Raw genomic sequence first — 13,554 nt, 5'->3', positions numbered from 1 at the left:
TGTAAGGTATTAATAAGGGAGGATGGGGTGGTTGATGTTGGAGGTTGTGGGGGTAGAGGTGATGAAGTTGAGCGTGCTGGGAAAGTGGAAATGTTCCTTAAGGATTGGTTGTTGGCTACTGTACTATTAGGCATTGATGAGGGGGTAGTTGTTGCAGTGTTCGGAGCCGTGGTCAAAGGAGAGCCTGGGGTCAGGGAATCGGATGAGTTTACATCTTTGGGGCTATTTGATAAAGGGGCAAGCCTCATTGCCCCTAATAGTGGAGATAAGTTTTCATTATTGGCCATGGTAAGCCTGGATTATGTTGGGGATAAACAGTCCACCCCTCAGGGTCCCCTTGAGGGGTAAGGGCTAGATAACTAAATCAGGGGAATACCGTGCCCATGGCTCCCTCAGGCCGTTCAGGACTGGCACAAAGTCAGCCTTTCATCCTTTCAGCACGGCTCTCACACCTTAGGAGGTGGATAGTAGAAGGGTTTGGTGAAGGGACAGAAACGAAAGGTGGGAAGGAAAATAAAGACCATGCAAAATTAGTTGAGTCGAGGGCTGAGTCCCAAGGTTGGGGAGTTCCCCATCATTGGGTCCCAGTCTCCGCCTCCTAAGCCCCCCCACGACAACAACGGGCAAGGGATTGGGGGGGTTTTAAAGGCAAAATCTTGCGAAATATCGACTTTTCAGAGAACACTCGAAAAAACTCTTTTTCAAGTAAAGTGATAATTATGATTATTTTGTCATTATTTAAGTTAATTTTGATAACAATGGTGATAATTCGATTAATAATGACAATAATGATGATAATAGTAATAACAATAAGAAGAATACTGAGAATTATGAGAATAATGACACAGTGATGATATTAATGATAATAATTTTGGTAATAATGGGAATAATAACAATAATAACTAGTTTCTAATACCAACACTTTTTGTTTTCATTATCTTAATCATAATCTATATTGTTATTATTATCATCAATACTATTATCAGTGTAATTATTATTAAATTTATTATTATTATTATAATCATCATCATTATTATCATTATAAATTATTAATAATGATGAAAATTTTTACAATAATCACAGCAATAATTATTACAATGACGATAATGATAACAGTAATGATAGTAGACCCTTCAGAAGTTAGCGTGGACGCAAGTGCTGTGCCGGACCCATCCATCAGCGAGGAATCTCCTTCCCTAACTGAGATTAGGAGGCGATCCCTAATCTGAAGGGAGGGAAAGCTGTAGGTATGTGCGGTATCCCTGCTGAGCTGCTAAAGGCTGGGGGTGAACGTATGGCATGGGGCTTGCATACGGTCTCGGCTGTCATCTGACAGTCTGGTTCCATTCCCCCTGAGTTGTTGAAGGGCTTGGTCATCTCTCTGGAAAGGGAAAGGAGATCGATGGGACTGCAGCATTTACCATGGCATCACAGTGCTCAGTATATCAGGCAATGTTTTCACTCACTTTCGCACCAGTCATTATAGAACACCATCGTTGAGTTTGGTCGTGAACTGCTTGCAGCTTACACCGACCTCCAGAGAGTGTTTGACTCGCAAATCGCTTTGCGAGATCCTGAGTCTTAGAGGAATTTCGACACGGATTGCTGGTTTAATAGCAAGCCTATATACTGGTAGTGAAAATGCTGTAGTGTGGTGGGGGCCCGTCGAGCTTCTTCCCTGTTAACTCAGGAGTGAGGCTAGGCTGTTTGCTTGCAACAACACTTTTCAACACTTGCATGGGCAGAGCTCCAAAGTCACTGTGGAGCAATGCTGGTCAATAACAAAGTCATGGACCTTGACTTTGCTGACGATGTTCATATCAAATTCGAGTCTCTGGAATCTCTTGATGCATTCAGCAATGAGGTGTAGTTCTTAGGCGTAGAGGTCTCCTGGACCAAGACCAAGATCCATGATATTGGGGGCCTGTTAGTGGAACCTGTTCAGTCGATGCATGCTTACAGTGACGACGTCAAAGTCACAGAGAGATTTACATTGGTAGTGCAGTCCATGTCGCTAAGCTGTCAAACCAAAAAGTCAGTAGACGGATTGGTCAGGCAGCGAGACAGATGAAGTCGGTCAAGAGCATTTGGAGAGACCGGTACCTATCCTCTTGGATGCTGGTCCAGCCCTAAATGCCACAGAACAATTTTTGAAGGAAAGTAGACAAGTCTTTCAGAATGCCTTGATCCACTGTCTTAGATGCAATGAACCCCTACACAGTGAAAAAGTGGTTGTGCTTGAGGCCAGACTTGTCAGTGCCATAAATCAGGCATAAATCAGACAGCCTCACAAACTACTAAAACCTAGCCTTGGTCCAGGAGGCACAAAGACGCCTGGTACGATAAGAACGAGATGGAAGAGGTATTGAGTGACAGATAATCAACTTGGACAGCCATGAATAGCTGACACAGGCCGGGCCATATATATGGAAGGCCCTGGCGAAGCCATACTTCGCAAATCTCACTCACTAACTTTGGGGAGATTGCTGGATACAGATTTTAAAAATCGAAATCTGAATGTGTTTATTTGTTCCCTGTTTACAGTTTCTCATCTTATAGGTATCATCATCTGATGGTACACAAAGTTGAATATGTTAGTGGTTGCAGGTCGCACTGTGAGTATTAGTGGGTGTGTTTGTGTGTTTCTCAGAAGACTTCTTGGCCACCATCTGTGAGATTGGTCTTGGGGAATGATTTGTGTGTTTTCTTCTAGTTGCAAATGGTTTGTGTCCGAAGGATTCATGTAGGTGCTCAGCAGAGGGGATGTTTAGATATCTGGCATCAGCTGCCTAGATCATGCTTGATTCTGCCCGGTTTGTAGTTTTGAGGAGTCTGCTGTTTGATAGTGTGCTCAAAGGAATTCGTGGATACTCTAGAATTAGGCAATATGGGAAAACGTGGCATTTTGAGAAGCACTTGCATTTTCTGAGAGCGATTTTTTCTTGTTTTACCCTTTAATTAGTAAAAGGTTAAGTTGGTGCCAAGGAGGCTGCCTTACTGTGATTGTCTTATTTCACTGCAAATGATTATTATTGGTGTATGGTTGATTTTTGCTACTGATATCATTTGGAATTCTAATGTGAATCTTACGACACTAGAAACTGTCGCTAATTTCATTCGCGACACTTCCCCAGGCCGGTCGCGACAGCAACGCTGCCAATGTTCGTACGCTTCTGCCAAAGACTCGACTCCACCCTTATTCATAAGAATCGTGCTTCAGTTGACGAATCTGGTTCTATTTTTGAATTATATTAAATTTTCAGCCACTGTTTTGCCGATATTACATTAGGAAATAGCAGTATACACAAGTTCTTAGTTATTAAAATTACAAATAAATTATTTAGAACTACCAAAATCAATTGCTTGGGCCCTAAGCGCTTCCCATCATACTTTTCCCTTCGCCTATCAACATCGGTTTCGGACGTCACACGTCTTTAAATATTTTGAATATGTCACTTTTCGTTAATTGATATTAGTTATATTTAAAAGGATACATGAGTTTACGTCTTCATATTCAATTAAGCGTACACAAGAAGTAAACTGATTATGTAGAACATTATATAAGTTTCCATAATATTCTTTTGACCATTCAAACACATTTCGTAAACAAAACATGACTCTGTCTGAGATGCTTCCCGCATCTCATTCGCCATGAAACACTTTTGGACGCCTGAATATGCCCAAGGATAAAGCATAGTCATTATAGTCATAGCCATTATTGTTTGCTAAAGCAAATAATAATGACTATTGTTACCTGTGCATGACAATAAAATATGAGCGTAGGCTCTTCTTAGCCATAGCCTTATTAATATGAAAGGATTTTCACTACGATAGCAGTATAGATTTTCAAGATAAAAATTTTGTTGCTAATCACACACACACTACACACACACACACACACACACACACACACACACACACACACACACACACACACACACATACACACACACACACACACACAGACGCAAATACATTTAGTCTAGTACTAGATGCAATAATATCCTCATTAACATCCTTATCGTTGCTAAATAATACACCATAGAATGCAGCATAAAATTTAAGCATTCCATTTTCTTTCAGTTTCAACCCAGGAAGAGGCGCTCCACACATTAGGAAGTAAAGTAAGTTTGGAAAGATTGGGGTGCGGAAGTTTATATATGACTCCGCTCTCATGAATAGGGGCGGAGTCATAGGGAAGTGTAGCACGACAGTTTTTGACGGCGGAAATAAGGCCTCAAGCTACTTATATTTGTCTGTCTTGTGCATGACGTCACATGGGAAAAAGCCTGAGGGATCGACCTAATCATGTGGTCACTCTTGCATGGAATGTAAATCCGAAAAGGTTTCCCCCTCTCTCTCCCGTTTTCGCTCGCATGACTGACTGGCGCGCAAAGCCGCAGTGCCGCTTACCTTTTTAGTAATTGGATGCAATATTTGTATTGGGATAATCAAAGGTATTTATAAGGATACGTTTATTTCATGTATCTATGATATACCTCATATTACCTAAACTAAGGTGAAATTCTATTTTGTTAAATTGCCCATGTCAGAGTCGTTTATGTACACCATCTAAGATTTATATCTAATGTAAACAACCCTCTGTTGTGCCACAGAGTACATAGAGTTAAGCGCAGCAACTCGGGTTTTACTGATCCCCACAACAAGTCATATATGCAATGACCAGTCAAACTTGCTTAATACACGCAGGGAAGATGAGTTCTTCTGCCATATTATCAGTTTATGGGCCCAGTTTTAAGCAATTTGAGGGTAATGGGGGTAATTATGACTTGTGAGAAAAGCATTTCACGGCGCTTTGTATGTTATGAAACTACATCTCGCGTTTGATGTTCATAATCTGGATGCCAAAAAAAAAAAAAAAAAATCTATAGTTATCTAACAGGTTATCTTGACAAAACGTCACTTGGCATAATAAAACGTGAAGCAAGAGGAGACGGTGTGGAAGTTTTGGAGTTCCAAAATCTGATTTTTTATATATCTCCTCTACCCAACGATCTTGGGGGATGGTGGGGAACCTGGGGTTGAAAGGGGGATAATGGATGGCACTGGATGTCAATAGGAACCTTTATGAACCGTTAAAAAGTCGATTTTTCGAAAACCCGAACCAAACTTTGACCGACGAGCGAAAAAAGTGAAAGTCTACGGACCGACCCGCCAATTTTCGAGAGAAAAAAAAACGGGAATCATGAGTTATAAGCCTAGTAACACCAAAGCAGGACGTCATCAGGATTCCTCCTGTGTCCTGGACGATTTTACGGGGATAAACCCCCTCACTTGGGTTGTCCTTATACCCAGAGTGTGCGTGGTGTGTGTTGGCGAGATCTGGTGAATGTATGTGTGACAGCACTTGACCTGGCGCTCGCACCCTCCCCGCGCCCGACGCTGGGAATTAATCACCTAAGAAGCGGACGGGACAACCACCCCCTCACTGCCCAACCATGGATGAGGGTGGGAACGTGCTCGATGCTCCCCCAGTGCCAACTACCCCCTCAACCCTCCACCCTATGGGAGGGATTGATTCCACCGAACATAGGGATATGAACGATGTGGATTCGACTGCCGACTCTGATGCTGATAACGAGGGATTCCAACTCGTTCAGACCAGAAGGAAGAAAGTGAAAACCATGCCGAATGACACCAGCAACCTGACCGAGAAAGCAAACGGGACGACCCAAAAGCGCGAACCCATCGCCCCCCGGGAGAGGTACATTAGACGGGTCTTTCCGGAGGACACGTCTTCCGTCGATAAAATAAGGTGGATGAGGGAGGTAAGTCAGGTGCCGCCCCTCCAAGAGGAAGGCCCGCTAGACATGGTACAGGGGAGATGGATATCCTCGCGCTACGTCTATGTACGACGGGAACAACAACAATATGTGGCCATGATGGTTAACGGGACTGTTGCGGAGATCTCCCTGCAGAACAAAGACGACTACCAGCCTAAAAAGAAAAAATACGGGGAATCCCTGGTTACCAGGTTCCCGAAGGAGGCCACCGCTGAGGAAGCACTGCATCTTCCGGGTGTTTTTAAAGCCCGGAGGATTTATAAGGACAGACAGCCCTTGAACAGGCTCATCATTGTATGGAGCGGTGAACAGCTGCCACCTAAAGAGTACCAATTCTTTGGAAGTTACATAGAGCCGAGCTCCATTCGACCGTGGTGCTCAGAGGTTGTGGTCTGCTACAAGTGTCAGGGTTATGGCCACGTAGCTAAATATTGCAGGAAGGAAACAGCGTGTGCTGTCTGTGCAGAAGCTCACCAGGCAAAGGACTGCCCTGCAAGAAACAACAAAAAGGACAACGGCAACGAAGACGCAGCCACCATCGTGAAGAGGTGCGTTAGGTGCGGAGCGGAAGGTGTGACGGCCTGGCACCGTAACTGCCCCCACAAACCGCCACGAGCACCCCCCCCCCCCACTGCCCCGACCGTACCCATCGACCGCGGAGTGGCGATGCCCAGCCCAGCCACACACCCCCACCCAGGGCCGCGTGACGTCACCAACCCACAGGAATTCCCGCAACTGCCAGGGGATTCCCCATCCCAGGAAACAGTGAAATATCTCTCATTGGTGAAAAAGACATGGATACGGCCGAGGAAATAAGAAGCATCAGGCAAGAGATTGCTGAAATGAAAAAAAGCATCAGGCAAGAGATTGCTGAATTGAAAAAAATGATAATGGAAAACAAAAGTGATCGTGTAGACAGGGAAAATGTGCGTTCTGATGATGTTAGTGATCTTAGTGATGTTGAAAATACGAATGAGGTCTCTGATATTATTATTACGCACGACAAGTGATCGTGTAGACAGGGAAAATGTGCGTTCTGATGATGTTAGTGATTTTGAAAATACGAATGAGGTCTCTGATATTATTATTACGCACGACGAGCCATCTGAAAACAGTGACAGTAGAAATGCCGCCGACGAAGATGCGCAGGAAACGGACGAACTGTGGAACATCACTCAGAAAATGCTATCAGGTACGGATTATGCGTATAGGATCAATGCGCGGAAAGCGCGCAGGCAGATAAACAAACAAGATGCAACACAGATATGTAATGCAGTACAAGAAATATGCAGACTGAAAGGTTTTATCAAACACAAATTTGACCAATCAACTAATCATAGGGTGTGATGGGGGACAAGAAAACAATTACTTTTCTTTCATGGAATATACGTGCTGTCAACCGTAGAATTAATGACTTGCTTTAATATATTCATAACAATAATGTTGACATTATCTGTTTACAAGAGCCCTTCACATCAGCCACTAAAATAAAAACCGCCCCAAGAATTAGAGGGTACCACTCCTATGCGAACACAGGAATGACAGGCCTAATGACTTATGTCAGTGACACCATACCGCATAAGTTGGTGCAGAAATCTAATGACAATAATGTGCAATATCAGCATTTACATATTCGAACAGGCTCTGGGTTTTTCTCTCTGTATAATGTATACACAAGGTGTAGAAAGTTTCAGACTGATTCACTGCCCAACTTTCAAATCACGGCACAATATGCATGGGAGATTTTAATGCTAGACATTATACATTTGGAGACAGTCAATGCAATGAAAATGGCGAAGAGTTCCAACATTTTGTGAACAACAGATCTATGACAGTATATGATATAGACAGGCAAACTCACGTGGCGGGGGCAGGCTAGATTATGTAATAGGAAAGGATCTTGTTCACGGAAACATCAGAAGCATGCTTGCAACAGAGCTAATCAGTGACCACTTTGCAATAGTAACGAGATACGCTGTTGATATTACTCAGTCTACAAAAACAAATAGGCTCAAAATTTCTATCCCCCTTACCTTGAGCATCACTTTAAATCACGTATCTATGACTGGTATAATGATTACACAGTAACAAGTGTTGATAAATTTTCCATGGACATGACAACAGTGGTCACTGATTACTACAACACTTGGGTCTGCCCAAAGAAAACCTTCAAGAACAACATCTCACAACGCTCCAAACAACCTAAGTGGGTCGGTGACCCTACATTATTAAGGGAACAAAAGCGAGTTCAGGAGCTTTATGATATCTACAAGCAGGATAATACCCGTGACAACCTTAATCAATTTCTTAAGACTAACAACAACCTGCGGGAATTAAAAACTCATTTCAGAAATGAATACTTTGAACAGTTCCTGCAAAGCATTAACAATAACACCTCAATGTCGGAGGTCTGGAAAAAAAATTAAACGAATTTCAGGCAAACCAACTAACACCCCGCAGTTCCATAGTCCTCTTGCACAAGCAGATATGCTCCTTAGTCAATGGGCTGTAGAGTCCAAATTGAGCTCACTTCCCACAAATATTCAGGATCACCTTAGTCAATCTAAAATTGCTCGCAAATTTGCCATTGAGATTGAATGTTCTGATACTGACCCCTCAGACTGTGCTGAGATCACTGAGTGGGAACTGAACAATGCATTGATCAAAGGAAAAGCGTCCGCCCCAGGTAAGGATGGAATTACCTATAGTGTCCTCCGCCTTATAGCTCAGGTACCTGGTAATCCCCTTTTGCACCTATACAGGTTAAGTTCGTCACATGGCATTCTGCCTGGCCCCTGGACACGCAGTCTAATCATCCCTATACCGAAATCAAACACTGATAAATACCGACCAATTTCCTTAACCTCATGGATATGCAAAGTTCTAGAAAGGATAATTTTGAACAGACTCAGGTACAGGTTACAAGGTAAATTATCTCACAGACTGTACGGATTTCTATAGGGACGTAGCACACAACATTGCTTTGCGGAGTACTTTTCACACTCTAAACCAGGGAAGCACACTGTTTTTCTTGACCTTAAGTCAGCTTTTGACATAGCAAACAGAGAAGTTATCCTTGAACAATTAGTAAGCTTTGGCATCCGGGATAAGATACTGAACTGGATTAGAATGTATCTTTCGAACAGATCTGCAAGTGTCCTGTTCAGGGGAGTGAGAAGTTCCACTTCACAGTCCTTTGAACTTGGGACGCCACAGGGAGGAGTTCTCAGCCCTATGCTGTTCAATGTCCTCATGCACAAGTTGGTGGCAGATATCCCACTTGGGGATGGTGAATCCATTATATGCTACGCTGATGACATATGCGTCAGAGCATCATCACAAGAGAGGATGCAAATAATTCTCGACAGAATCACAGCAAAGGCTCATGAGTGTGGATTAGTCATTTCCGCTGAGAAAACAATGGCTCTAAACCCATGTATCATACCCCCACCCACTTTTCGCATAGGTGACCAGGAGCTTGACATATGCCATAAGTATAAATATCTCGGGGTGAATGTAAATGATGCAGACCTGGCCCTCTCTCTAAAGAAGAGAGATTGAAACCTTTGAAAGTTCTTGTCGGAAGAGAATATGGCATCAATGTTAAGCTCGCTAGACTGTTTTACTTGGCTTTTATAAGGTCAGTTGTAGACTATCATGCACTGCACTTGTTGCAGTGTAAGGAATCAGAAATAGGTAGCTTGGAGGTAGTGCAAAATGAAGCTATGAGGATTATCCTCGGCGCCCCGAGAACAGCAAGAATAGTAAACATGAGATCAGAATTAAACTTACCATCCAATTCTGATAAAATGATATTTATTTCCACCATATTTGGGGTCAAAGCTCTGAGGGAACCCTCAGATTTCCAAAAACAACTGCAACATAAAATCACGCAAGTAGACGTGACTAATCACACACACGCGCGCACTCTGATACACAAAATCTCCATGAACATTATAAAACTCAATGTTCCAATTAGTAAAATACCAAAAGGTCGATCCATTCCACCATGGAAGAATTCAACATTGATCGTGCACCTTACATGTCTACCACAAAAAAACAGGGTGCATAACTGTGTGTTGAAACAAATTGTGCTAGCAACGGTAAAGGAACACACAGAATCTATGAGCGATGATGCATATGAGTGTAACGCCGACGGATCCGTACAGTCTGGATACAAAGCTGGTTGTGCTTGCGTTGTATACAAAAATGGCTTACTACAACATCAAGTTAATATGAGAATACAAAACTGGGCCAGCACTACACAAACAGAGCTGGCAGGTATACTCCTCGCAACGGAATTCTTAATGTCTAGGGGCTCTGGAGTAGTTTTCTGTGATTCTCAAAGTGCTCTTCGGACGCTAAATTCTTTCAAAGCAGGTGGCGATGAGGAAATTGTGCGTTGCATTAAGCGTAACGTAACCCTATGCAACAGAGCGTAATTTCAACATTCAATTTGTATGGATACCATCTCATGTTGGCATACGCAAGCACGACCACGTAGACAAATTGGCGAAAGCCTGCAGCAAGGATAATGTGAACATAGATCTTGGGATGCCTCTTGCTAGGGTTGCACATATATTGAAAAGTTCTCACAAGGAAGAAGTAGTAGATCTGATTAACACTCAAAGACCTGAAAGCTGTACCATAAGGCACTACGATCAGTATAGAGATGGCAAGCCTTCCTATGGGTGGCACAGAAGTCAAACCAGACAGTGTGACGTGGTTATTGCCAGAATATGTTTAGGTTACAGAATGTACTGGCAACTGCACGGTGCAAGAAGTGCAGATGAATCTAGATGTAGACTGTGTAATGAAGAAAACAAACGAACGCTTGAGCACTATATTTCGGAATGTCATGTGATACAGCCTTTCAGACCACCTAACATGAGGTATAAGGAACTGTGTGAATATTTTATTTCATCTGATACATTGGAAGATATACTCGTACTATACCCTAAATTTACTATGTAATAACTACCGTAGCAAATAACAGTGTTATTCAAACACAGTGGCAAAAGCATATGAAAGTAATCATTTTTGTATGATGTATGATTTATATTTATATTTTACCTTGTACAATTACAGTAGTTACAGACTACTGTGCAATGTAAAACTGTAATCATGATTGCCCACGCCTGAGCAGATAGCCAGGGTGGTAAATAAACTTAACTTAACGGGAATCATTCGGAAAAAATCTACGGGGGTTTCACATAATCCAATCGTACATTGCTTCCTAACCAATAACCAACCTAACTTTAACCCTGTGGGATTTAAGCACTATGATCTATATAATCCCTAGCCAGGGGGCTCTGCCACCTGGATCCCTGTGGTACTATATACGCCTAGTCAGGGGCTACGACCCTGACCCCCCCGTGTTAATATATACACCTAGCCAGGGGGCTAGGATCCCCATGGATCCAGTGGGCTCAGATATTACACTGAGATAGATACTAATGTCTATTTGTGCTGTATATCCACTATATTGCTTTAAAAATGACCTGGATTCGACGCAACACACTTAAAATAAAACTTTTCTCATTGGCGTTGCTTAAGGAACGGCGTCCCACGGCCTGTCAAATCTCCCAGCGGCAAAACGCGCATGCGCAGAAGGTTATTATACAAAGCAGTGTAAATAATTACCAAAACACGTAAAAGAACTATTATAATAGTAAAAGAATTCATTAAATATATTAATTCGAAAAAATTGACACTGGTAATTGAAAAATAATCATTCTCACAAGTGCGTAGTAAAACATGAACTACTTGATAGATCGCAGTAATGAGTTAAGCCTCACATTTGTTTTGGTCCTCGCAAGGGAAATATGGATGGGGACAAGGTCTCAGAGCAGTGCTATGCATGGCCTATTTTTGGCATTTCCCGGTAAATATAAGGCCGCTGCAGATTTATCTATATTGCTTCCTACTCTATTTTGTATGCTCTACAAGATGGCATTCTCCATTTTTCTCTATCCCCGTGCGTCGCTCTCAGTAAAATTAACCAATTGCAACACTAAGAGAATCAGGTGAGAGTGTTAGTGATTGTCTCTTAATGACAAGTACACTGGAAGGGCTTCCAATAAAGTACAAGAATTTTGTAGATATGGCTAATCAACGCGACCCTTCATATGATTACATTGGATTAAAGACAGCCTTATTGGGTCATTAAGATCGCCTCAGAGAAAATTCTGATACAAAAAGAGTAATGGTTGCCCATGGCAATAGAACAGTTAAACACAAGAAAAGCTTTAAGTGTGATGAACCACACCATTTTGTATCAAAATTCTAAAAAGATGGTGAGTTTAAAAGAGTAAACAAACCGCAGAATAATAAGAAATGGTGTGAATTTCATCAGTCAAGAACTTGCAATACTAGTGAATGTAGAACAAAAAACCTCAGGAAGAGTAATAATTCTTCCTGAGAAGAACAAAAGTATGAATACTCTTTCCATATAATACACTCATCAAGGTTACAACCTGTTGAAAGGACCTCAGAGTTTGTAACACTGGAAAACAGAATATATCGAGCTTAGCAGCAGGTGAAAATTTATTCATGATTGACGATGGTTGCACACACATAGAGATAAATGGACCAAAGTTTGTGAGATTTCAAGTCTTTTGATCCACAAAGACCATTATATAGAGCTGGTAGATGGCTAAAGACAGCAAGGAACTGTACAGGGAGTTGGTGATGTCAAGGACTTTATCCGAGATCGAGACTGCACCTCATGAAGTACTGCGCTAAAAGATGCACCTCATGTCAGTATGGAAAGCCAATTAAGAGTGGACACAGCATTACTTTTTCACTTAATTGAAGCTCACTAACTACCAAGGATGGCAGGATATTCGACATTATAGAGAAAAACCAATTGTTCTACTTACGTAGAGGTAAGCTACACACAAACTCAACAAGATCCATTTAGGAGAAGCAAAGCACACCCTAGAGGAATGACACAAAATCCTAGGACACTGCAATGTGGCTGATGTGCAAAAACTTGAAGCAACTGTCGATGGAATGCATATTTTGAACAAAGAGAAGTTTAGCTGTACCACATGTGCCCTTGGTAAGATGTCACAGTATCGAAATAGAAAGCCAGACAAAAAGGCTAAACAGTCTTTGAATTTTGTACACTGTGATGTAGTAGGACCTATTTATCCAGCAGCTAAAGGAGGTTACAGGCACAATATCTCTTTCATATAGTTGACTACTCAGCTCTTAGAATCTTCCTCATTAAGAATAAGGGTGATATAGTGCATGCTATGAAGAGATACTTAGCAGAAACACCACTATATGGCAATATAAAAAGTCTGAGATGTGGCCATGGAACAGAATGTACAAATAAAGAATTCGAAACCCTCCTTATAGAAAATAAGATTAAACAAGTGTTTTCTGCACCCTACTCTCCACATCAAAATGGAACAGTTGAGAAATCACACAAATCAATTTTTGACATGTCTCGATGTTTCCTGATTGAGTCCAAATTACCCAAAACTTATGTGAGTTTATGCTGTGAAGGATAATGCTATAATCCCAGAACTCAGAAGACTCCAGTAGAAATGCTTACCAGAAGACGGTCAAACACCAAATAGATGAATATTTTTGGAGTAAGATGATATGCATATGAACAAGAGAAGCAGAAACTTGATCCCAGGAGTAAGGAAGGAATATTTGCAGGCTATGATGACCAGAGTCCAGCCTACTTGATTTACTTCCCAGAATCTCAAACAGTAAAGAAAATAAGATGTGAGAG

The sequence above is a fragment of the Penaeus monodon genome, chromosome 8 (assembly GCF_015228065.2).
Source record: "Penaeus monodon isolate SGIC_2016 chromosome 8, NSTDA_Pmon_1, whole genome shotgun sequence".
Lineage (NCBI taxonomy): Eukaryota > Metazoa > Arthropoda > Malacostraca > Decapoda > Penaeidae > Penaeus > Penaeus monodon.
The sequence above is the reverse complement of the archived record's forward strand: the minus strand, read 5'-3'. Positions refer to the sequence as shown.